Below are 27,232 nucleotides of genomic sequence, written 5' to 3' on the forward strand. Positions count from 1 at the left end.
GCGGAAAGACTCCTCTATCATGCCTTACAACCTGAAGAGTGCAGCGGACACCCCTTCCTGATGTTCCCGAGTTTGCCTTTGCAGCTCCAGCAGCTGAGGTATGATCAAGTCCAGAGGCTCAGCACATGACTCGGACTCAGCAGAGTTCAGGCCTCTGACAGTCCGAGTACCAGAAAACTGGGAAATCCCTACCACTGCCTGTTGCGGATCAGACACTGCGACGTGTTCACCAGATTATGACTCCGAGGCTACTCTACAACTAGGTCGCACCGAGGTGTGTGCCTCTGTGCTGGTGGAGGATGAGGGTAAGTGCTATGACAGGTCTTCTTCCCAGGTGTCTTCAGGATTTGAGTTAAGGACCTGGCTTGTGGACTCCCTCGGCTGCTTCCCAAATCTGCCTGTGAAAGCTTGGAGAGATAATTGGTGCATGGCAGGGGACTATGGAACAGGGGAATTGACTCACAGCATTGTTGTCTGATGTATGTTGCGCTGCTGGATCCTCACTTGTTTAAAGCACTGTCAACACAGGAACGGTCCAGATCGCCATCGGCCAGCTGAATGACTCAATTTTTAAAGTCTGTGAGGTCCTTGATGTCAGGCATTTCTCCGCCAGTCTGTGACCTCTACCTTTTATTGTGTGCCAGATTGTTCTGCATGAAGACAGATGGAAAGAATGTAAGCAGGATGCCTGCCAGGTCAGATGAGAAGGACGCCTGGCATGTGTGGGTGGTGAGTGGTGCCATGGACAGGAAGAGGACATGATCCACAGGGCAGATGAAGGTGTGTGAGAGAGAGTGAATGGTGATGTCCCTTGAACTGGCAGTAAGATCCCTGCAGATGAGTGATGAGTTTGTGAGTGTATGAGTTGAAAGTGATGAGAAGAGCGACTTACCCTGGCGGAATGGAGGAGATAATTCATCCTCTTTCAGCACTGGGTGGCTGTCCTCTTTTGCAGGGCATTGGCACTGACCACTACTGCCACCGCATCCCATGATGGATTTGTCACCTTGCTTGCTGGTCTTTGCCCAGAGTGGGGGCAGAGGACTTCACGGCGGACCTCCACTACATCCAGTAGGTGCCCGAGGGAGGTGTCACTAAATTTGGGGGCGGAATGTTTCCTCCCTTGGCAGCCATGACTTTGCAGCAACTTCCAATCCCTTAGAAAGTGTTAGCTCTGTGCAGGGGTGCCCTTTAAATATGGCACCCAGATTACTGAAGGCCTGAGGTGAAGGCTGGATGGGCGAATCAGAGGCCACCCCACCAGTGATCCAGCGTGTTTCTGAGAATGCATTATTGAGGCAGGACGCACTGGGAATGCAATGATATTGCGTGACAACCCACCATTGCAGCCGGTGGGTAAAACGTCCTTTTCCAGCCCACTGACACACTTTGTGCAAATCTGGGATGATTCCACCCATGGAGTGGGACTTAAAGGTTACCGACTGAGTCATGGCTAACACAAAGAAGAAGATAGGGAATTCAGTAAATACTAACAACACTCGCGGCAGCATTTGCCAGAAGTAATGACTTCACTGAATTTGCACCAATTCAGACCTTGTCTGAAGGAAGCAGTGCCTTCGACCTTGTGAGCCAGGTTCAAGATCCTCAAAGATGTGCCTTGAGCCATTGTGCTCACAGAAATGTCAATTGTGTTGCTCTCTCTTCTTAGCTCTTTGAATAATGACAATTAGAGGATTGGTGCTTACAAGTGAAAATACCAGTGATAATCATAGATATTGAGTGCTGAACACCATCAAAACATCCACAAATGATGCCCTTTGATCAAGTCTCCACAGTCTGGGTGATTTTTATAGGTGCTAAGCTGGCAATTTATTATTGCCCTATAATTGCCAGTTGGCAAGCTATAATTAAAAGCTCTGTGAATATTGCAGTGTTTGCGTGCCAACATCATTGCAAAGAGAGAAGAAAAGCATTTGTTAAACAGTGTAACTTCTGTTTTTTTGGGAGTGAAACTGCCTGTTCAATGGACAAGGGAAATGCCACTTGATTCAGCCAACTGTCCAGCACCAGATCTTCAATGAGATCATCTCACTGTAATGCTAATCAGGAATTGCTCAAGTGCAGATTTGTTTCACATTTCTGCATTCAAGCAAACTAATCATTATCATAGTCGAATAAAAGCCCAAAGGGTTTTGCCAGTTCTTGATGAATCCGTGTACTCAGAAGCACTGAGGAAGTTTGCAGTTCACAGTCACGTGATCTCATTCTCCCAGCCATCCAGGCTGCATCAAGTCTTGCAGGATATTTACATTACCCAAGCACTTGCAGGGAGGGTCAACTAAGACAGGAACTGATCAAAAGACGTCAACCTAAAGAACGAAGCCTTTACAAAAGTTTCAATTCAAACCTAGCTCCAAATAATGTCTTCTTTTTGGGTACAGTATAATCTGGCAGCCCCCAGTGTTCAGGTTCACCTGTAACACATGGCCAACTGAGGGCTTCAGAGTGCTGTCAAGTCGTACTCCTGGGAAAGTACATCAGCACTTGCAGGAGAAGAATGGAGAAAGAGGGGAGCAAAATGGAATAAAGTAAAGAATCTCCAAGTCAGTTGAACCACAGAGTCAAGAAGAAGGCTACTCAGCCCATCATGCCTATTCCAGCTCTTCGGGAAGAACTATCCCATTCTTCCCACTCCGCTGATCTTTCCCCATATCTCAGAAAATTTTTCCTTTTGAAGTATTTACTCAATTCCCTTTTGAAAGTTACTTTTGTTTCTAAATCCATTCTTGGTATGTGAGCATCACTGGCAAAGCCAGCATTTATTGCCCACCCCTAATAATGCTTGAGAAGGTGGTGGTGAGCTGCCTCCTTAAATCGCTGCAGTCCATGTGGTGTAGGTACACCCACAGTGCTGTTAGGGAGGGAGTTCTGGGATTTTGACCCATCGATGGTGAAGGAACAGCGATATAGTTCCAAGTCAGGGTGGCAAATGACTTGGAGGGAAACTTGAAGATGGTGTTGCTCCCATATGTTTGTTGCTCTTATCCTTCTAGATGATAAAAGGTTGTGGGTTTGGAAGATGCTGTCAAAGGAAGCTGGGTGAGTTGTTGCAGTGCATCTTGCAGATGGTATGCACTGCTGCCACTGTGCTGCTTTGTCCTGGATGGTGTTGAGCTTCTTCAGTGCTGTTGGAGCTACACATATACAGGCAAGTATTCTATCAGGCTTTGGGGAGTCAGGCAGTGAGTCAATCACCACAGAGTTCCCAGCCTCTGACCTGCTCTTGCAGCCACAGTATTTATATGGCTGGTCCAGTTCAGTTTCTGGTCAATGGTAACCTTCAGGATGTTGATAATGGAAGGAATTAAGTGATAGTAATGTCATTGAATGTCAAGGAGCGATAACCTTGTAATGGACAGAAGTTCATTGACGAAGCAGCTGATGATGATTGGGACTGAGGCATTCCTGCAGCGATGTCCTGCAGCTGAGATGGCTGACCTTCAAAAATCACAACCATCTTCCTTTGTGCAAGGTATGACTCCAACCAGTGGAGACTTTTCCTCCTGATCCACACTGACTTAAGTTTTGCTAAGACTCCTTGATGCCAAACTTGGTCAGATGCTTTCTTGATTCAAGGGCAGTCACTCTTTCCTCACCTCTCGAACCTGCTTCCTCTATCCATTCAGCCAGTGCATTCCCGAGCTTAACAGACTGAATAAAAGCAATTATCATCCTGTTCTGGTTCATTTGCCAATTATTTAATTGAATGGCTTTAACTATAAATAAATGTTTCAGTTAAACATTTTCATTTCACACAACATGGGACCTGCACCACAGTTAGTTCTTTGCTGGTATAGAGAAATTGGATTTGTTTTTATTTAGCAGAACTTATAAACCGTGATTTACGACCTGAAAAATGAAAGTTATGGTCATGGTTAGTAAGCCTAACTACTTGAGAGTTTGTGCTCGTAAGGCTGCTCTGCCAAGATCATCTTAGGCTCATCAGAAAATAAGAAGTTTTTGAAGACATGTGCCCAGTAGGGTGGCCAGACCTCCGGTTTTGTACTGAACAGTCTGGACTTCTGTGCACCTGGCCCCGATCCGGCAATGGACGCTCTTAGGTCCATTATTTTGAAGCTGGCATTGTTCGCAACACCACTGCCCTGCCTAACAGAAGGTCTGTTCATTCATGGGCATCTCATTCTGGAGATGATTCACAATTGAATGATATCAAAATCAATCAATTAGAGGCTGGGGGGTTCCATTCTTGGCCATCAGTCAAAAGGCATTTTTCCCTACGCTCAAGATTTTGATGACTAGTAAACAAAAAAAAAACAATAAAAACTTTAAAAAGACACAATTTATTAATGCCTGTATGATTTTTCTATTGATTTGCTTGTAGCAGTGTCCTGGACATTAGCCTTTACTTCCTGGAGACACCAGGGAAATCCTGGATGGTTGGCACCCCTACTTCAATGTTAGACCATGGAAAGCCAACTGGAGGTATGCCAGGAAATGCTGCCATTTTCTAACTGGATTGGAATTGCTCGGCTATTAGGATTTCAGAGTCTGCAACCTTTGGTCACAAAAAGTGCCAGCCTTGGATAAGTTTGTAGCATTCGCACCTCGGAGATTGAGAGTTCAAGTCTAAGATTCGAAACTTGAGCACATATCAAGAGTATGAGGGAGTTCTGTTGGAGGTACCGTCTTTCAGGTGCGCTATTCACAGGAAGTGTAAAAGATCTTTCATTTGCAGTGTCCATAAGTCTACTGTGAGGGAAAGGATTTAATGTCACATATTCTTACACATGAAAATGATGAACCTTTATTTACAGTTTGCTTTTTGGCATTGGGGTAAACAATAAAACTGTTGCACTCTCTTGGGAAGAGAATTTAAAAACAAATTATTCATTCTCAGGTTGTGGATGCCGCTGGCAAGGTTGGCAGTTATTGCTCATCCCTCAGGTGTTCTTGAGGTGGTGGTGCTGGACTGTTTTCGTGAACCGCCGAGTAGAGGTCTGTTACAACTAAGTAGCTTGCCCGGCCACCTCAGAGGGCAGTTCAGAGACGATCACACTGGTGTGGGAGTGGAGTCACATTCAGGTGAATGAGATAAGAATGGTATATAATTTTCCTTAAAGCATATTGGAGAACCAGTGGATTTTTATGATAACCTGACAGTTCCAATTGTGACTTTTACTGCTTTATGAATAGCCCTGTATTTCCACTGTAATGAAGACATTTAGTGCCAACTAATGGGTATTGGAATAACCTAAGATGGCTGTTGATGGATAAACAATCTTATCCTGATTTAAAAGGATTGATGCCACACTTTTCTTTTGGCTCAGATTTCCTCTATTCTCTCTCACAAGACTATAAGGAAAACAGGAAAGGAATAAAAGATCTTTCATCCCATTAAGAGTACTTCATCCTGCATAATCACTAACTGATCAATTTCCTTTCGGCAAAAACCTTGGCTCTGCAACATTAAATCATAATTATTTCCTCTTGACAGGAAGTTCACTTGGCATAGTGGAAAGAAACTTGTCATTTAACTTACATTGTACGAGGTTTAAAAAAATAACTTGTTGCATATTCATAAGCTTCAGCCGATCCAAAACTCTGGTGCCTCTACCCTAGCCCAAAACCAAGACTCTTTTAACCCAAGTCCTCAGTGGCTAACATTAGCTCTTGGTTCTGCCAAAACCTCAAATTTAAAATTCTTGTCCTTTTCTTTAAATCTATCCATGTCTTTAGCCTTCTCTATCCCTGTAATTCCACTTTGACTGTTCTATCAACTTCCCATCTGGCCCTGACACTGATAGTCACCTAGATCCCACTATCTGAAACTTCCACCCTCTTTAATCCCCTTTGGAAAACAAACTCATCTTGGGGGTGTTGACGGCCGATTTGAAAGGGTGGATAGGTGGGGTAGTGCTGGAGAAGGAAACATTTACAATGTGAGCCAAGGTGGGAAATAGGGGGTGGTCAGCAGTTTAATGGGAATATAGTGAAGGGTGCAGGTGAATGGGTCTCATGTTAAGATGAACTGGGAGAAGGAACGGAGGAGAGAGAATATCTTGGGGAGAAACGAGATGGGGGTTGTAGACTATGAGGATTTTGATAGAAAGGTTAATCTTCAGGACTGCCTATTTTCTGATGAGATTCTTTAATATTTATCCAGTGTGGAGATTTTTCATTTCATAATCTCTTCCCAGATTCAGCGAACACATTTTCCACCAGTTTATCATAGGCTTTAACTTCTGAATCTAAAATGCCATTTCATTACAGTTTAAATCAGCTGCACTTCCAGTGGATTTTGTTCTGATGAAGGATCACATGATGTATTTTGCTTGTAGATACTAATTCATCAAAGAGCATTTCAGGCAACTTTTTTTTAAACAAAATACCTTTTGACCTTCCTTACTATCCATTCCAAAGCTGTGACCTCAAAATACCCATTATAGACAACACATTGCATTGTCCAATGCATTGTTACCATTTGAGCTTCTTCCTAATATTTCTTAATTGTACTCAATACAAACGTTATTTCATTACAGTTATTTGCTTTTTTTTCTGGATCATTGTATTTTCTACAATAAACAAGATTATTTTTTTTTTACAAATTACAATAATTAAATAACTTTTTGTGTTGAGTCCAAGTGAGAACATGAAAAAGGCAAACCTGCACTAACTATAAACCAAAACGCGGATGTTCTATTTGAGATATGCAAGAATGCACTGAAAATATAGTTTGCCTCTCCACCAAATCTTTTGGAATCACTGAGCGGCTGGAACATATGCTGGTAGACCATACTGTTTAGGCTTAAAATTCACAATCAAGTATATTGTGAGAAATAAAATAGAACAGAATCAAGCATAAATCAACAAGTAACTGTAAAGTAATTGCATCTTCTCCTCCAAAATGATAAAAGTTCTGAAGTTCTCAAAGTTTTCATTAAAATTTGTGAGAAGTCTTGTGTGATTCTCATGGAACCCCAATCTTCAGCTCCTGGTTGACATGGTGACACAGCGTAATGGAAGCTGGAGTGTCTAGACACTGTTACATGCCTCCCTTTCAGTTCATGTTCAAAGTAAAAAATCTGCTTTGTAGTGCTTCTGCAGTGACAGACCAGAGATGAAAGGAACTGCAGAGGTGAACCACTGAAAAAAAAAAAATCAGAGCCTGGCCAAATAGGATTCAGATCATGAAATTTGGCTGAGTTTAGAAAAAGGACCATATTAGGCTCTTTCCACCACCGGTGCATCATGGCAGCAATGTGAACCATCTACAAGATGCGCTTCAGCAACGTGACAAGGCTTCTTTGAAAACACCTCCCAAACTCGCTACCTTTACCACCCAAAAGAACAAGGGCAGCAGGTGCATGGGACCTGCATGCCCCCTCCAAATCACACATAAGAACACAGGAAATAGGAGCAGGAGCAGGCCATTCAGCCCATCCAATCTGTTCTGACATTCAATTTGATCATGGCTGATCATCTACTTCTTACGCCATTTTTTCCACGATCCCCATAGCCCTTGATGCCATTAATATCAAGAGATCTAGCGATTTCTGTCTTGAACATGCTCAATGATTGAGCTTCCACATCCCTCTGGGACAGAGAATTTCAAAGATTCACCACCCTCTGAGTGAAGAAATTCCCCCTCATCTCAGTCTTAAATAGCCTTATTCTAAGACTGTACCCCCTGATTCGAGACTCACCAGCCAGAGGAAACATCCTATCGACATCTACCCTGTCACACCCTGTAAGAATTTTGTAAGTTTCAATGAGATCATCTCTCATTCTTTGAAATTCTAGAGAATACAGGCCCAGTTTCTCAATCTCTCCTCATAAGGCAATCCTGCCATCTAAGGGATTAGCCGTGAATCTCTGTTCCACTCCCTCTATGGTACATACACTCTTCCTTAGATAAGGAGACCAAACTGTACTCTATGCTCTAGATACGGTGTCACCAAGACTGTTTACAATTGCAGCAAGACATCTTTGCTCCTGTATTCAAATCCCTTTGAAATAAAGGCCGACATACCATTTCCCTTCCTAATTGCTTGCTGCACCTGCATGCTAGCTTTTAATGACACACGAACAAGGACACCCAGGTTCCTTTGAACATCAACACTTCCCAAGCTCTCACCATTTAAGAAACACTCTGTCTTTTTGTTTTTTTTCTACCAAAGTGGATAACTTCACGCTTATTCACATTATATTACATCTGCCATGGTCTTGCTCATTCACTTAGCCTGTCCAAGTCCCCTTGAAGCCTTCTTGCATCTCCTCACAACTCACATTCCCCCCTTGTTTTGTGTCATCAGCAAATTTGGAAATAATACATTTGGTTCCCACATCCAAATCATTTATATAGATTGTGAACAGCTGTAGCCCAAGCTCTGATCCTTGCAGTACCCCAGAATGATCTGTTTACTGTCTGTTAACCAAATCTCAATCCATAACTGCATTTCCCCCAATCCCACGTGCTCTTAATTTTGTTTACTAACCTCCTGTGTGGGATTTTATTGAAAGCCTTCTGAAAATCCCAATATACTACATCCACTGGTTCTCCTTTATCTATGCTACATGTAACATCCTCAAAAAACTCCAACAGGTTTGTCAAATATGACTTCCCTTTCATAAATCCATGTTGACTCTGCCCAATTATTACATTATTTTCCAAGTGTCCAGTTATCACATCCTTTGTAATAAATTATAACATTTTCCCTATGACTGACATCAAACTAACAGGTCCACAGTTCTCAGTTTTCTCTTTCCCTCTCTTCTTAAAGTGGGGATACGTTTGCTACTTTTCAGTCTGCGGGAACTTTTTCCAGGATCTACAGAAATTTGAAAGATAATGACTAATTTTTTAAAAATTCATTTATGGGATGTGGGCATCACTGGCTAGGCCAGCATTTATTGCCCATCCTTAGTTGCCCTCGAGAAAGTGGTGGTGAGCTGCCTTCTTGAACCGCTGCAGTCCATGTAGCATAGGTACACGCACAGTGCTGTTAGGAGTTCCCAGATTTTGACCCAGCGACAGTGAAGGAACAGCAATATTTTTCCAAGTCAGGATGCTAAGTATTCCATCACACTCTTGATTTGTGCCTTGTAGATGGTGGACAGGCTTTGAGGAGTCAGGAGGTAACTTACTCGTCACACGATTCCTAGCCTCTGAACTGCTCTTGTAGCCACAGTATTTATATGGCTAGTCCAGTTCGGTTTCTGGTCAATGGTAACCCCCCAGAATGTTGACAGTGGGGGATTCAGTGATGGTAATGCCATTGAACATCAAGGGGCAATGGTTGGATTCTGTCTCATTGGAGATGGTCATTGCCTGTCACTTGTGTGGCACGAATGGTGCATTTTAAAATTCATTCATGGGATGTGGACTTCGCTGGCTAGGCCAGCATTTATTGCCCATTCCTAATTGCCCTTCAGAAGGTGGTAGTGAGCTGCCTTCTTGAACCGCTGCAGTCCATGTGGTGTAGGTACACCCACAGTGCTGTTAGGAAGGGAGTTCCAGGATTTTGACCCAGCGACAGTGAAGGAACAGCAATATATTTCCAAGTCAGGACAGTGAGTGACTTGGAGAGGAACTTTCAGGTGGTGGTGTTCCCATCTATCTGCTGCCCTTGTCCTTCTAGATGGTAGTGGTCGTGGGTTTGGACGGGGCTGTCGAAGGAGCCTTGGTGAATTCCTGCTTGGACTTGCCACTTGTCAGCCCAAGCCTGGATATTGTCCAGGTCTTGCTGCATTTGGACATGGACTGCTTCAGTATCTGAGGAGTTGTGAATATTATTGAACATTGAGCAATCATCAGTGAACATCCCCACTTCTGACCTTATGATGGAAGGAAGGTCATTGATGAAGCAGCTGAAGATGGTTGGGTCGAGGACACTACCTTGAGGACAGTGATCTCCTGAAGCTGAGATGACTGACCTCCAACAACAACAACCATCTTCCTTTGTGCTAGGTATGATTTCAATCAGTAGAGAGTTTTCCCCCTGATTTCCATTGACTCCAGTTTACTAGGGCTCCTTGATGCCACACTCAGTCAAATGCAACATTGATATCAAGGACAGTCAATCTCACCTCACCTTGGGAGTTCAGCTCTTTTGTCCATGTTTAAATTAAGTCTGTAATGAGGTCGGGAGCTGAGTGGCCCTGGCAGAACTGAAACAGGGCTTCAGTGAGCAAGCTGTTGCTAAGCAATAACTTGCAACTTCCTCTCTAACTGCACTCTGGATGTACCTACACCACATGGATTGCAGCGGTTCAAGGCAGCGGCTCTACTCCACCTTCTCAAGAGCAATTAGGGTTTGGAAAAGATGCCCCTTTCCCAAAAACTAATTAAAAACAAAATTAGAATAAGGTTGTTCAGAGGTGATGTCAAGAAGCACTTCTCATTGAAAGGATAGTGGAGATCTAGAGCAATCTCCCAAAAAGCTGTTGATCTTAGTCAACATCTGAGTCAAATCTCAGAAGTGATATCGATATATTTTTGTTTGGCAGGGGTATTAAGTATTATGGAACCAAGGCAGGTAGATAGAATTAAGATATGGATCAGCCGTGATCTAAATGAATGACAGAACAGGCTTCAGGGCTGTAGGATCTACTCCTGGTCCTGTTCGCCTAATGGGACAACCATTACAGACAGCAAACATTGATGAATTATTAGACAATTTTGACTTGATGGAAATGTTTACAAGAAATCAATATAAATGGAGATGATTCAACTTCCGTTTCATCAGGGACCTACAGGATTTGTGTATATCTCACATGCAAAAAATGACATGGACAGAAATCTAGTCATAAATTTGTTGTTCTTCTTGGCCATATGACAAATTAATATCAAATAATAAAACATAGAATTTATTGTCTAGTTAAAACTGGGTATTACATTCTGGTGTCAGTGGATAGCACTCTTGCCTCTGAGTCAGAAGGCTGTGGGTTCAAGACTCACTGCCAAGGTGTGAAGCTGACACTCCAGTGCAGTACTAAGGGATTGCTACACTGTTAGGGGTGCCATCTTTCATGTGAGACATTAAGCTGTCTGTCCCCTCAGTTCGATGTAAAAGAGCCCATGGCACCATCTTAAAGAGAGTGGGAGTTGTCCCTTGAGTCCTGCCTGGCATTTGGCTTTCACCAACATCTGGTGTTTGTGGTAGCTTGCTGGTGTAAATTGGCTGCTGTGTTTCCTACACTACGACAGTGACTACACTTCAAAATTACTTAAATTGATATAAAGTGCTTTGGTACGTTCTGAGATGATATATATAGGTCTTTCTTTTGTTTGTTTTATCTTTAGGCCACATTTTGCCATTGTGCACATCTGATCGCTCTTCCTTCAACAAGAGATGGCTCAAGCTGGAATATAGTTCCTTAGGCAGTAGCATCCATATTATATCTCACTTATGTGCAAGCCATGAGTCAACATCTGCAGGTTATTCCATTTTGTGGGTACCATCCACACTGAGTCTAATCATGCTCAACCCAATAGATTGTGATCATGAACAGGACCCTCAATTTTCTCTTTCTACCAGTTGCATTTATATAGTACTTTTAATGGAGCAAAAAGTTCCAAGGTACTTCACAGGAATTTTATCAAACAAATTGAACACCAAGGCACAAAGGAGATATCAAAACAGGTAAACAAAAGTTTGGTAAAAGAGATTGGTTATAAAGAGTGCCTTAAAAAAAGAGTGTAGACAGGCGGAGGGGTTTACGGAGAGAATTCCAGAGCTTAATGCCTGGGTAGCTGAAGGCATTGCCGCCAATGGTGGACTGATTAAATTGGCGATGTGCAAGAGGCCAGAATTGAAGGAGCGCAGTTATGTCAGAGGGTTGTAGGACTAGAGGAGATTACAGAGATGAGTGGGGGGTAGGAGGAGGACGGTGGGGGGGGAATGTTGGGTGAGGCCAATGAAGGATATGAAAACAAGAACACTAGAATTGAGATGTTGCCAGACTGGGAGCCAATGTATGCCAATGACCCCAGCGGTGCTGCGTGAATGAGATTTGGTGCAATTATGATACTAGCAGCAGTTTTGGATGACTTCAAATTTATGGAGTGTGGAAGGTGAGAGTCTGATCGGTGCAGCATTAGAAGATTAGAAAGATCTTAAAAATGGATCAAAACTAGATCTTCCTGGAATGTAAACATTAGTGTCACATTATCAAGTACAGTTCCAGATTCAGTCATTCAGGAGGGAAGGGGACAAAGGGTGACCTAAAATTTAATCAATTACTGTTGTGGTTCTGTACTAAATGACTTCCCTTTGATTTTCCCTTTCCTGTTCCCCACCCTCTCTGAAGCAAAACAGCAATTCAGCACTACTGCCAAATAGGAGATTAAAATGTTGCTAAACAGCATTGGAGCCATAAATCCTGGCAAGCACATTATTCAGCAATGCTGCTATAGCAGTAATACACTTCTCTTTGCACCTCTCAACTGGACTTTCAAAATCAGATCTCTCTGTGTCGCTTTATAAATAGCAGCTGCCCAATTGAAGAATTTTTTTATCTCTATATACTTCTGCAACTGTGTCAACAGCTTTCTGATTACAAAAATACTCTTCATTAATTTCTTGAGGAACGACATTTGGTCCCAAACATTTCTATATTGTATCTTGAGTAGCCTGTCTACTAGCAGTGCAGATTAACTGCACTCTCTGATGTTCCTTTTTGCAGTATTCCTTGTGTCTTGAGACAAGTAAAACCTAACGGAATCCAAAGCTGAGAAATGCACATAGGTAGATTTTCAGCCTGGTTAATTAGGGAATTTCACCATTTCCATCCCAGGGACACATCCTTTTTAACCATGTCCAGAGAACTTGGGTGCAAGCTGGAAAGAACCAAGGGGGCGATTTTATGGACCCCACAAGAATGGGAAATGTGGCATGACTTAATTAGGTGGGATGCAAAAGGTCAATTTCCTGACAGTGGTTTGAGATGTAGAGATCAATTCAGTGGCGTGTTAGCTGCATCTCGAGCATTACACCAGCCTGTGGTTGAGTTTATACTTGTAATACATTTGCATGTCCAGTTGAGAGATGCTAAGAGAAGTGTATTACTGCTATAGCAGCACTGCTGAATAAGGTGCTTACCAGGATTATGGTTCCAATGCTCATTAGCGTGAAACAGATTTAATAAAAGTCCTATCCTCAGGATAATGTCAGCTGCGCATGAGAATCTCATAGCGCCCGGTTCACAATTGTTTAAAGGTGGGATGCACCAGTCGGCTTTGCGCAGTTCTGTGTAAGGTCAGCAGTTTTTCTTGTTTAACTCTACAGCACAAGGGAGGGAAGCAGGAGAAAAACAGCTTGCATGGAAGCTCGGGACCAGCAAACATAGAAAATAGGAGCAGGAGTAGGCCATTTGGCCCATCGAGCCTACTCCGCCATTCATTATGACCATGGCTGATCAACCAACTCAATAGCCTGCTCCTGCTTTCTCCCCATGCCCTTTGATCCCTTTCGCCCCAAGAGCTATATCTAACTCCTTCTTGAGAGTGGTAAATACAACAATGGACAGTAACATAAACATTCAGTAATGAGTGAACAATAGAACACAAAATTGTTTATACTACAATAAAGGATATATCCCTAACTTCCCTGTAACAATCTATGATGCCAACCATGAGGCGTGCCAGTATATTTAGCTCTCTGGCTAAGCTAGTCTCAACGGATAATGTGAAATATTTTCAAATAAAATTTAAATTTGAAAAATACCTGCTCTCAAGTCTTATGTTAATGGCATTTTAGTTGGGTAGGAAAGTTGTGGCTGTGATGCAGAGCCAGCCTGTTTGACCAGGGAGGCTATTTTTATAGCCCACCCATACCTGCTGCATTGCCAGCTGACAGCAGGTTTCACCAATGAAACGTTTCACCCACCGCCGAATCGCATGTTTTCCAACCACGCTGCCAGCACTTAGAATTTTAATTGTAATTGCGTGGGAAATGGGGAAGAGGGAAAGAGAGAGAGAGAGAGAGAGAAAGAGAGCACAAGTGGTGTACAGTTCCAGTTACGACGTCAAGAACGGCGCGCTGGTGACAAAACCGCAGCCCAACACTTAGGCGCAGCCAATGTGTGCAGGGATACAAGTGAAGTTTAAGAATCTAAAACCAAGCAAAACTTTGGTGACTTTGTGCTGATTGTCCAGTTCTTTCGGGCACTGATTACCTGAAGCTGACAAGGAAGATCCTTCGGTCCCAGTGACACATATGTCTATTTCAAATCCGATTCATGACCAAGAATGTCTGTCAACCACCAGCAGCACTGAGGTATCATGGCTCTTCTTGGCTTGAGGGGTCAGATTGTAGAGCCTGCTATAGGGAATTGGCTCAATTCAAAACTTGCATCACCAAGTGCAACATTTTGAGACCACCTCCATACAAAACAGATTCTGCTTGCTTTACCTTCAACAAACAGCCATTAGATAACAAACGAGGGCCCTTGAAATAAATATTTGCATGTGTTGTGCCCATTTTTCTGTCATAGAACGGGAGTAAAACATATAAACTTCCTCCAGTCTGCATAGGCATTGATTTCACAACTAAATTTGTGGGGCTTCCTTTGTATTTATAACCAAAACTAGCAATAGACCCCTTAAAAATTTAAATTGGCAGACTCCAGTGCAGAGTAAACAATAAAAGATTTTTCAAAATGAAACCCATCTCTTGAACAAGACCCCCCCCAAACCCCACCATGGCCCATTCAAAGTCCTCCTCCCCATTCGAACATACGAATTAGAAGAGCAGTAGACCATTCAGCCCCTCAAGCTAGCTTCGCCGTTTGATAAGATCATGGTTGATGTGATTGCGGCCTCAACTCTACTTTCCTGTCTACCCCATATGACCTTTGATTCCCTTGTAAACAAAAAGCTATCTACCTCAGCCTTAATAATATTCAATGACCCAGCCTCCACCGCTCTCTGGGGAAAAGAATTCCATAGACTCTCGAACCTGAGAAAAAAATTCTCCTCATCTCCGTCTTAAATGGGAGGCTCCTTATTTTTAAACTTGTCCCCTAGTTCTTGTCTCTCCCAGAAGGGGAAACATCCATTTAGCATCTATCCTGTTAAGTCCCGTCAGGATCTTACATGTTTCAATAAGATCGCCTCATTCTTCCAAACTCCAATGGATAAGGCCCAACCTGTTCAACATTTTCTCATAAGATAATCTCTTCATCCTAGGAATTAATTGAGTGAACCTTTCTGAACTAATTCTAATGCAATTACATCTTAAGTAAGGGGACCAAATCTTTACACAGTACTCCATATATGGTCCTGCTACAACTGTAGCAAAACATTTTATACTCAATTCCCCATGCAATAAATGCCAACATTCCATTTGCCTCATGGCCTACAATCTTGTGTCTTAAAGAAGTGGTTGCTGAGATTGTAGATGTATTGGCTGTAATTTTCCCTAGGACAGATGTTAGGATAACTGGTCTGTATTTTCCTGCTTTCTGTCTCTCTCCATTCTAGAATTCACTATGTTCCAATCTGATGGGACCTTTCCAGAATCTAGGGAATTTTGGAAAATTATAACCAGGGAATCTACTATCTCAGCAGCCACTTCTTTAAGACTTTAGGATGCAGGCCATTAGGACCTGGAGACTGTTGCAAAGGTTGTTTGGTGTTTCACAGGGAGGTCTGGAGGCTTGTATGGTTGATCATAAACCATTTATTGTTAACCCACCCATGGGTGCTGTCTCCATGCAGGCTCCTTCCAGATTCTTCTCTATACACTCTACCAGCATGTGACTCTCTACATTATACCACGGGCAGTATCATTCTCCAGCCCCACATTAATCCTTGCTCTGCTGAACACCGTTATACTACAGGGGCTTGTCGCCTGTAAGTTTTCTCAGTACCCTTTTCCCTGGTGATGGTAATTCTTTTAAGGTCCTCCCTCCCTTTCACTTCTTGATTAACAAGTATTTCTAGGATGTTACTTATGCCTATAGTGAACGCAGATTCAAAATATCTGCTCAACACTCCCACCATTTGCTTATTTCCCATTATTAATTCACCAAACTCAATCTCTAGAGGACCAATGCTCTCTTAAGTTACTTTTATGCTTTTTAAATACTTGTAGAGAGTCTTACTATCTGTTTTTATTTTTCAGCTAGCTTTTTCTCATACTCTAATTTTTTCCCTCTTTTTTTAGTCATTCTTTGCTGGCTTTCAAATTCTGTCCAATTTTTTGACCTACCGCTAATCTTTACAGAAATATACACTTTCTCTTTCAATCTTTAACTTCCTTTGATAGTCACGAATAATTCATCCTGCTCTCAAGAGTTTTTCTTTCTCACTGGAATGTATCTTTGCTGAGTTTTATGAAATGTCTCCTTACATAAGTGCTACTGCATCTCTGCTTTCCTACCCTTTAATCTAATTTCCCAGTTCACTTTAACCAGTTCTGTCTTCATACCCTTGTAATTGACTTTATTTAAGTTTAAAACATTAGTCTTAAACCACTCTTCTTACCCTCAAACTGGATGCAAAATCCTATCATTTTATTGTCACTATTACCTAGAAGCGCCATTGCTACGGGTCATTAACTAATCCAGTCTCATTGCATACTACCAGGTCTAGAATAGCCCACTCTCTGGTTGGCGCTAGAAGGTGCTGCCCTAAGAATTTGTCCCAAAAACACTCCCTGGACTTAACTGAGGCCTGGAAGCAGTTGAGGCTTGTGATCCAACACTTATGTATCACCCATTAGTTGGGCCAAGTATGCTGACAAGGCCCAATAACTAATTTCCATTGACCTAGGGGTCTCTTGGTACAAACAATGGACAGTTGCACAATCTGAGTTTGGGCCCAAAAACAGACCCAGTGCAAAAACACTATCCCTCTCAACTTTCCCCTAGATAGGCAGCAGGAACAAAGCAGCTCCTCATGAGCAGCAAGTCAAGTAGTAGAACTCAACTTAAAATGAAGTGAGATCACTGCTTTCATTCTCCTGACCACGGAGTGTTTCACCAAAAGGTGCATATACAAGCTGTTGGTTTGGAGCCTCTTAGAAACATGGAAAATTCACAGCACATAAGGAGGCCATTTCCCCATTGTGTCTGGCAAAAAAGGAGCTATCCAGTCTAATCCCACCTTCCAGTCCTTGATCCATGTTCCTGCAAATTATGGCACTTCAAGTGCACTTCTAACTATTCTTGATGAGGGCTTCAGTGGCAGCTGCTGGCTTCTCTACAACTTGATCATGGTAGGCACCAAACTCTATAATGTGTATCTTCTGATAGCCAACCTTTAGTCTTCCATCAGCTATTAATCAAAGTCTCAGAAATTCGTCATCAGTTATATGCATATTGGTCATCTTCAGCGTAATGTAAGGATCTACTCACGACAGTCGTAATGTGTTCTTACTTTATGTAATCCTCAATACTTAACCTGGTGATGCTATTAACTCTGTTATCATAGACCTTATTTATTTTATTGATCTGTGTCAGACTTCAACTTCAATAGCTATAAACAAACAGAAATAAATCATACCCCACCCAGTGTTACACTGCCAATCTGATTTGATTGATTCAGTTTATAACTTGCATTCGATTATGTGGGTCGAGCTAATTGAAGCATTTTATAAATTTTATATATGTATGAAAGGTTGAGGGGAAAAGTTCATCTGAGCCTCTTTAACATAGTTACATATTAATATTTCAGTTTCAATATTTCTTCTATATTGTGTGGGATTTATAATTAATCTATCTGATTTATCCTTTGCCCATCTCACTATTGTCCCAAAGCATTATTTCCAGACTGGATTTGGCATCACTACCTTCAGCTTATCCTCCTGAGCTGCACAAAGCCATAAAATTGCATTTTAAGGCACCCAACATATGTGACACTCTTTAAGCTGGTGACATGAGTGCTTTATATTTCCAGACGAATCAACAACATACCTACCATCTGTAAACTGGAGCATTGCAAATCTTTCAAAACATGCCAGAAAAGGAATCTTTCCTTACAATACCAATCCAAAACATCAGTGATGCTGTTCCCAGATTGGATAGGTGATGAACAATAATGTTTAACTTCTTATATCAAGAAAAATAAGTTCACTGAATCTCCCATCCACCAGTACAAAAAGCTTGGCATTGGAGTACAACTTGATCATATACTTCCATAGCTTCTTCTTGGATCAAAATCCTAAGATCAATTAAAGCCAAGCCAATAGCTTTAGGTTTCCTAAAGCTCATGAGGTGTTTGGACAGAGTAGATGGGGAGAATCTGCTTCGAATGGCAGGAAAGTCCATCACTAGAGGACATAGATTTAAGATAGTTTCGAAGAAGAGTCATATTGGACTCAAAATGTTAGCTCTGTTTCTCTCTCCACAGATGCTGCCAGATCTGCTGAGTTTTTCCAGCATTTTCTGTTTTTCCTCAAGATAATTGGTAATGGAACAAGGGCAGGGGAAGATGAGAAGTTCTTTTGGGCAGCAGGTTATGATCTAGAATACAATGCCTGAAAGGATGATGTAGGCAGATTCAAAAGGGAGAATTGGATAATGGCTTGAAAAGGGAAAAAAGAATACAGGGTTAAGGGGAAAGAACAGGGAAATGGACTAATTTCATAGCTCCTTCAAAGAGCTGGCACAGACACAATAGTCTGAATAGCCTCCTCTGTGCTGTATGATCCAATGCTTATGATATTCTCCAACCTTATCTCAGGCCAAAACCTATGCTTTACAATCAACACCAGAGCAGAATCCAGCCTGTTAGTTACTGACCACTGTCCAAGTCTCCAGGCCATGCAATGTGTATGGCTCAAGGTCTTAAAGAACAATAATATTACCTGTTAAAAAGAACCAGTTTGAAAAGGGTACAAACACACACTGCTATCACACTGTCCCATCCACCTAGGGGGCACCTGTGCACACGTTCCACCAATCAACTGTGGGGCGCTAAACTTAGATTGTTGGTTGTGCGCTTCCAGCAAAAAAGGCCATGCACAAGGAGTTAGCATTCGGAAAACCAATGCTTAGAGGTCTTTGAGCTGATATTTGAGTAAGGTCTCAGACAATTCTCGTTCCATATTAATTGTATGTAAAGGAAAGAAACTCAGCTTCTTCCATAAACAACTTCAAAAATGAAAATTGATCATTGGGAACAAATGAGGTTTGTCTACAGCAACAACTTGCATTTATGAACCATGTAAAATCATGTAAAGAGGTAGCTCTTCAGGAGCATCTTAAAGGAGGAGAGAGAGGTAGAGAGGTGAAAATATTTTGGAAGGGAATTCCAGAGCTTAGAGCCTAGATAGCTGAAGTCAGGACCACCATTGTAGCGGAGCAATGAAAAGCAGAGTTGTGCAGGAGGCTAGAATTGGAGGGACAATGCAAATATTCCTTTTTGTATTCTTTCATGGAATGTGGGCATTGCTGGCAAGGGCAGCATTTGTTACCCATCGCTACCTGCCCTTGAACTGAGTAGCACAGTAGGCCATTTTCTTTCTTCTTTCATGGGATGTGGGCATCGCTGGCTAGGCCAGCATTTATTATCCATCCCTAATTGTCCTTAAGAAGGTGGTGGTGTTTGATGGGGACAGCGTAGAGGGAACCTTATTTTACATCTAACTCCGTGCTGTACCGGTCCTGGGAGTCTTTGATGGGAACAGTGTAGAGGGAGCATAACTTGGTATGCAACCCCGTGCTGCTACTGCCCTGGGATTGTTTGATAGGAACAGTGTAGAGGGAGCTTTACTTGGTATCAAACACTCCCAGGACAGTTACAGCACAGGGGCATTCTTAATTGTTCCATATTATGAGCCCAGAACCTCATTAATTTCAGAATAGCCCGTAGGACTGGGGTCTCACAGATACCACCTCAAAAGCATCTGGCCCCATTATGGTAAAGAAAATATTTACTTTATCCTATCTCCTATTTTATTTCCTTTCAGCCAAATTTGTAATCTTTTACCTTTGTTACACCAGTCCTGTATGTTACAGCTGAGTTCCTCTGTTGTCCCCAAATATGCCTTCAGTACCATCTTCTCAATTACATACTGTGGTGACTTAACTGTGCACTTGAACATGATGTGCACACACACAGCAATCTTGCAAATTGCTCAAACTTACTCAAAATCAACTTCAGGAGTTCCAAAATTGTGTCACAATGTTCTTCAGTCCTTAATTCCTCAAATGAAATGTAAAAGAAAATTCCATCCAAGCCTCATCATCATCTTCCTGTTGTGCACTGCAATAAGACTAACACATGCTCAGCTACAGGCAGCCTGTTTTAAACTGGCTTTATTTACACCTCCCCAACAGAGAGGGCAGCAGAGAGGGCAATATAGCAAAATGCTCAGATCTTGCAACATGTTGCACTTGGCAAAGTGGGTCAAGCTGCACGTGAATTTGAACACATGGAGCATGTAAGATGCCATCAGTGATGCAATGGCATGAACCACACTCGCTATTTTTAGTGTAGAGTGTATGCTGACATTAATCCCATTTATAGCACAGAGATCCTTAAAAGTTTTCAATTAGTTTTCTCTGCTCAGCCCACAGTGAACACACACAGACCAATCTGGTAATATTTTGCATTGCATTCAGATGACGAGTTTGGTTACATTGGAGCTCAACCGTAGATATGACAGAAAGGAGAATACCGCGGATGCTGGAGATCGGAAATAAAATCAGAAAGTGCTGGAAAAGCTCAGCCGGTCTGGCAGCATCTGTGGAGAGAGAAACAGGGTTAACGTTTCAAGTCCAATATGGACTGTTCTGAAGATTCGTAGTGGACGTGAAACATTAACTCTGTTTCTCTCTCCACAGATGCTGCCAAACCTGCTGAATTTTCTCGCACTTTCAGTTTTTACAGTAGGTATTACAGTTCTTTTCTCTTTGTGATTAAGCTAATGTATTTTAGCTACTGTGGTTACATGAGCCCTTCACTCATGTGACCCATCAACCATCAGAGAGTAACCCTCATAAATCACTTTCAGCCATCTCAGGATAATCCAAAAGCACTTTACAGCCAGTGAAGTACTTATGAAATGTAGTTTTATTGCAGGAAAAGATAACAGCCATTTTTTACACAGCAAGGTCTCACAAACAACAATGTGATAATGACCATTCTGTTTTTGCGATGTTGAGGGATAAATATTGGTCAGGACACTGGGGAGAGCTTCCCTGCTCTTCTTCGAAATAGTACCATTGGATCTTCTAATTCCACAACATAGAGAGAAGGAGCCCTTGGTTTAATATCTCATGCAAGAGATGGTACCTCTTACAGTGCAGCACTCCCTCAATACCGAACTGGGAGCGTCAGCCTGGATTTTGAGCTCAAGTCTGCATGAACTCACAGTCTTTTGATTCAGAGGAGAGAGTCCTGCCCCCTGAGCTATAGGTGAATCTCTGAGCATTCAGTTCATCACGTTACACAGCACTGGTCCTCCCTGTACATTGGTTAAAACTGGCACTGCTAAGAAAAAGAAAATATCATTCGTGTTCAGGTCTCTGGGTGTGGTTTTGGTGGTGGGGGATGAGATTCAAGCAAATTGCAAGGCTGTCGTCATGGATCATAGAGCTATTTCAGTACATAGCCAAGCTATAGAATAGGAAGATGGGCTTCCTGAACCTATGTCCTAACTCACATCATGTTCCATTTCACCAATCATCATCCTTGTGCTCATTGACCTACACTGGCTCCCAGTCTGGGAACACCTCAGTTTTATAATTCTCATCCTTGTTTTTATCTCCATGGCCCCCACCCCCCCTCTCCCCGATATCTGTAATCAACTCCAGCCCTACCACCAGTTGTGAGCTCTGTGTGCCTCTAAATTTGGCCTCTTCCAAATCCCTTATTTTCTTCACCCCATGACTGGGGAGCCTTCAGCTGCCTTGGCCCCAAACTCTGAAATTCACCCCCTAAACCTCTCTGCCCGGCTATCTCCCTCTCCTCCATTAAGATGCTCCTAAAAAACCGACCTTCTTGATCATCCGCCTGTCCAAGTACGTGACTTGGTTTCAAATTTTATTTGATAATATTTCTGTGAAGTGCTTTAAGGCGATTCGTTATGTTACAACCACTATATAAATTAACTTAAACAAAAACAGAATTACCTGGAAAAACTCAGCAGGTCTGGCAGCATCGGCGGAGAAGAAAAGAGTTGACGTTTCTTTTCTTCTCCGCCGATGCTGCCAGACCTGCTGAGTTTTTCCAGGTAATTCTGTTTTTGTTTTGGATTTCCAGCATCCGCAGTTTTTTTGTTTTTATATAAATTAACTTGTTGCTGTTGGTAGATATCGCTCTAAATAATAAATTTTCTCCATCCTAAGTAAAGGTTTTAATTCTAGAGTGAGATTGCTAAAGGTAAAGTGAACTTGGATATCAGTACATACATGATAGGTGCCATGGTGATCACATGTTGCAACAACACTGGATAAAAACAACTATTAAAACAGATACATCATCAGTGTGTTACTGATATCGTCTCAGCTAGTGAAGAGCAGCTTTGGCTATCTATAATGGGAATGTAGAACACATGATAAAGCTTGTACTATCTAATCACATGTAGCAATGTGACCAGAGACAGAGAGCAGACCTGTGACAGTAGAGGAAGAGTGACAAAGAGATAAACCAATTTTAAAAAGATCCTGCATGCCTGAATGAAGAGGTATGACTCATTCATTTTTCCTCTCTGTCAGTGCCCCACATGATTTAAAAAAAGTGTCGGTTTGCAATGAAGTCTTTAGATATACACTGCAGCATAACTGATGTGATGTACACTCCTTCTGCAGCGCAGAACACAACCTTTTGAACAGCTCAACTAACTGCAGGTTACATAGCAGTAGTAACAAATAAAAATGCCTCACTCAATGCACTGGATTTACTGGAGGCGATGGAGGTCTCGCCCGCTGGCTGGAGAGTCGGCGCGGGATTCCGCGTCAAATTAAGTTTCACTCAGGTACTTAACTGGACAGTGGCAGGCCTTCCCCAAGATGAAAGACTCCCAAGGAGACAAGTCCCTCTGGTCAAGAGCTGCTGGCCAATGAAGGGCCACCAGCTCCATTGCCACCAGAGTTGAGGGCGTTGGCTGCTGGGTATGACACCCATTCAAGGCCTAGGATCACTGCTGGATCTGGGGCCACAGGCGAGTGATGGTGGGAGGGGAAGTAGTGGGGTGGGGGTCATGCAGGAGGGAGTCAGCAGCAAGGGCAGGGGTTTAGTTCTCAGTGGGACCCCATTTTCCTATAACAGATCCTCGATCAGGTTAAAGTACCTTTAAAGTACCCCAACACCCCCATCCCCTGCCCATCCACCCACGAAACCAGCAAGCAAACCCACACGGATTTGGTCATCATGCTCCCCGCATGGCAACTCCCCCACCCACTTCTCGGTTAATATTAGTGATAACGGGAAGACGCTCTTAAGCGGACATTAATTGCTCCCTTAAGGACCTCAACTAGTGGCCGGGCAGGAAGACTTTCTGTCTACAGGCCTTCCTGCCACAGACATAATTGAGGAGACGAGAAGGTGATGGGGTCCCCACCCTTCACCCTCCTGTTTGTTTAAATGCCCCCTGCCTTAAAACTCGCCATGGGGGAGGGCATTAAATTCCACTCAATGAACTCATTCTCCAGGCTACTTTTTCAAATTTGATTCGCTTAATCCAGAAGATTAGAATCTTGCATCATTATTGCAGTAGCCTTTTTTACAAGCCCCTGTTATTTCTTGATTTATACTTTGTGCTACAGTGAAGCTGTTGTCAGGAGGTCTAGAAACTACTCCCGCCAGTAACTTCCTTCCACCCAACCAGATTCTACATCTTGACTCTCTAAACCCAGACCATTTCTCATTGCTGTACTGATCTCATCATTTGTTAACAAAGTTACTCTGCCTCCTTTTCCTTTCTTTCTGTCCTTCCAAAATGTCAAAAACCCTTGAAGATTCAGGTCCCAGCCATGGTCACTTTGCAACCATATGTTTGTAATGGCTATCATATCATATTCATTTATTTCCAGATATGCTATCAATTCATCCATCTTCTTTTACAAATGCTGTGTGCATTCAGTTAGAGGGCCTTCAATTTTGTCTTTTTACCATTTTCTGTACTCTGACCTTATTTGCTGGTGCACTGTTATGTTTGTATGCTCTGTCTCTTTGTCACACTCTGAACATAAGAAATAGGAGCAGGAGTAGACCATATGGCCCATCGAGCCTGCTCCGCCATTCAATGTGATCATAGCTGATCTTGGGCCTCAATTCCATTTTCTCACCTGCTCTCCACACCCCTTGATTCCCCGAGACACCAAAAATCTGTCTATCCCAGCCTTAATTTTATTCAACAATGGAGCATCCACAATCTTTGAGGTATAGAATTCCAGCGATTCACAACCCTTTGTGTGAAGAAATTTCTGCTCATCTCAGCCCTAAATGATCAGCCCCTTATCCTGAGAATGTGCACCCGTGTTTTAGATTCCCTGACCAATGGAAATGATCTCAACATCCACCCTGTCAAGTCACTTCAGAATTTTGTGTATTTCAATGAGATCATCTCTCATTCTTCTAAACTCCAGAGAATATAAGCCCAATTTACACAGCCTCTCATCATAGGACCAACTGAGTGAACCTTCACTGTACTGCCTTCAATACAAATATATCCTTTCTTAAATGTGGAGACCAAAACTGCACACAGTACACCAGATGAGGACCCACCAAAACCCTGTACAGCTGTAGCAAGACTCTGAATCTCATTACCTGCATCGCTACCCTGCTCTGTTGCCTTGTCCTTTCTCTTTAACTTTCCATATCTCCTTTCTTATGAATCAACCCCCCACTATGGTTCTTATAGTTGGAATAATTTACCTTTTCTAACCCCTTGCATTTGACTCTTTCTCACTGATGCAAAGACTGTGAGCATGTTTTGTGCTTCAACTCTTCCAAGTGAAATAAGCTTAATGTGCTCAAATATCTTAAGCTTGACTTGACCCCACAATCTTAGACTGCTCCCAGGAAGGACCTGAGCAGAGATATGGCAGATACAACAGAATGGAATGGGGCAGGATAAATACGCCTTCATGTTAGCAGCTAAATACCTTAACTACATCAAGAAGATATAATGTCTATAATGTTATTGGAGATTATTTTAAAATATAGTTTAGTGGTGTCTGTGTCTGTGTATGTGTCTTAATTGGATTAAAGCCAGCTGGTCTAGAGGTTTTGATATATAGAAGGGGAGTAGGTTTGAAATGTTAATTAGGTAAATATGGGAGCAATTTGCATTCTTTTCTTTAAATAAACATTGTAACTTGGATTCAAAGAACGGGAGTGGAATATTCCACCTAACCAGATGAAGCTCAGAAACTGTGTGTTTGTTTATTTTTCCCAAGGATTACTAATAAAGTGGGTATTATGAAAGGGTCTCATTATTAGAAGAGATAAAGTTCAAAAGACATAGTGAAACAATGAAAATTTGCATTCAAAGCGGAAAATATTCATAAGGGAAGAGAAGGCTGATGGTAAAAAGGAAAGGGATTTGAAGATCTGAAGCCTCCAGCCTGTAAACTTCAAGCCGCTGTCGGCAAGGACCCAGAGCTGAAAGAAACTCATTTTGAATGCAACTCTCCAGAGTGTGCTTTGCCAGGGATCTGTTTAAATCTATGTGTTTTACTGTTGCCTTAACGGAGGTGTAACCAGGAGACAGATTAATTAGGGGACTTTTATAGTTATTATAGTAGTAATTTTGTAGACAAATGCATGTGTTTACAATCTTTCTTGTATTAATAAATGTTTAATTTAGTTTTATAAAAATTTCTTGAGACTCGGTGGTCTTACTACTACTGAATTCAAAGCCTGCATCTCGAAACATAAAAATTGCAAAATTGGTTATGATGGTTGTTTCAAGTTTCCCTCTTGGATTTGAGCAGCTTAGCATTTATGATTGGCTGTGTCATAATAACTATGCTCCAAACATTAAGCTACAGACAAATAATGCCATGGGAGATCTGTCAATCTCCATTAGATTTAATTCTCACCAATTTAAATTTGGGTTCTTATTTTCTGGTTTATTTTGAATGAATATTCTGAGCTAACACATTTCATCAATGAAGTCACCTTCACTCTCTTTCTCTCTACCTTAGAGATGAAACTACCCTAATTTATCTTCTTATCTTACTTAGCAACATTCCTTGTTCACTTTACAAAACCTGTACATTTCTTTTTTAGCTTAATGACCAGAATCAGTTCACATTTTCTCCCTACCTTATGAGCATTTCCAAGAGGCAATTTTACAAATTTGAGTTCCTGTGTAAAATTTAGCCCACTGGGAGCATGTAATCAGGAACTCAGGAATAGGAAAGTTAGGCTGTCCCTCAGTACTTTCTATCTATTAATTACTATGAATGAAAATTCTGTGGGTCTCAAAATCAAACTCAAGAAATGAGTTCCCAGCAGTTGAATGCCCACCTATGAATGTGAATTGATAAACCACACCCTCCTATTTCCTAATATATTCCACACTGGATTGTTATCAAAAGTCTTTCATGTGGAACGCTCTTAAAACACTTGGAAGATTTCATATAAACAAGGAGTTCCAGTATTTGCATTATGTGTGTCAAAGAGTTCATGATGTTTTTCAAGCAGAATCTTCATTTTCTTAATCTATTGAATTATTACTGTAGTGATACTTCTTCAGCCTATCCGTTAGGTAGCTTCCAATATTTCACCTATACTTTAGGCTGTATAAGGAACTCAAGGTAGTTTAATAAGTTGTACCTGTAGTTGTGTGTGTTAGGAATGAGTCTCAGCTTTAATATCTAAGTTTGATTTGTATTTCTGTATTTGTGGATTAAAAGGATGAAACCAGAGTTTTAGTTTCACTTTAAAAGATTCCTGCATTTTAATGAGGTTTATGACTCTTGAAGGGGAGTTAAAACAAACAAAGAAGAAAAAAACTGTGCTGTAGCCCAGCAACAGAGGTCCAGAGAGGGAGGCCCAGCACATTTACACAGATACAGAAACCAAAAGTAGTTTGAGTTCAGTTCGTCAGTGTGCTTTGAAAGGAGTTGGCAGTAGAAGCAATAGAGGAAAGGGACAGATAGCAAGTCCCAAACTAAAGTTGAAACCAGCTTCCAGGCAAGAAGGAGCTGCAGGAGCAGGTTTCCCCAAAGAACAGAAAATGAGGGGTATCGAGAAGACCTTCTAGTCAAAGGGAATGAACAAGAATCTGGAAAAGGTCCTGTTAAGTGAAGTTAAAAGTGAGAAGAGAAAGGCTCCAAGCTTAAAAGAAGA

The 27,232-nt window shown here is 41.9% G+C and overlaps 1 protein-coding gene across 5 annotated transcripts in view; it reads right to left on the reverse strand.

Moving 5' to 3' along the window:
- LOC121275859 (5'-AMP-activated protein kinase subunit gamma-2-like) overlaps positions 1-27,232 on the reverse strand; it is a 408,268-nt gene that overhangs the window by 136,609 nt on the left and 244,427 nt on the right. The gene's annotated exons all lie outside the window — the stretch shown is intronic.

This window comes from Carcharodon carcharias, chromosome 3 (genome assembly GCF_017639515.1).
Source record: "Carcharodon carcharias isolate sCarCar2 chromosome 3, sCarCar2.pri, whole genome shotgun sequence".
Taxonomy (NCBI): Eukaryota; Metazoa; Chordata; class Chondrichthyes; order Lamniformes; family Lamnidae; genus Carcharodon; species Carcharodon carcharias.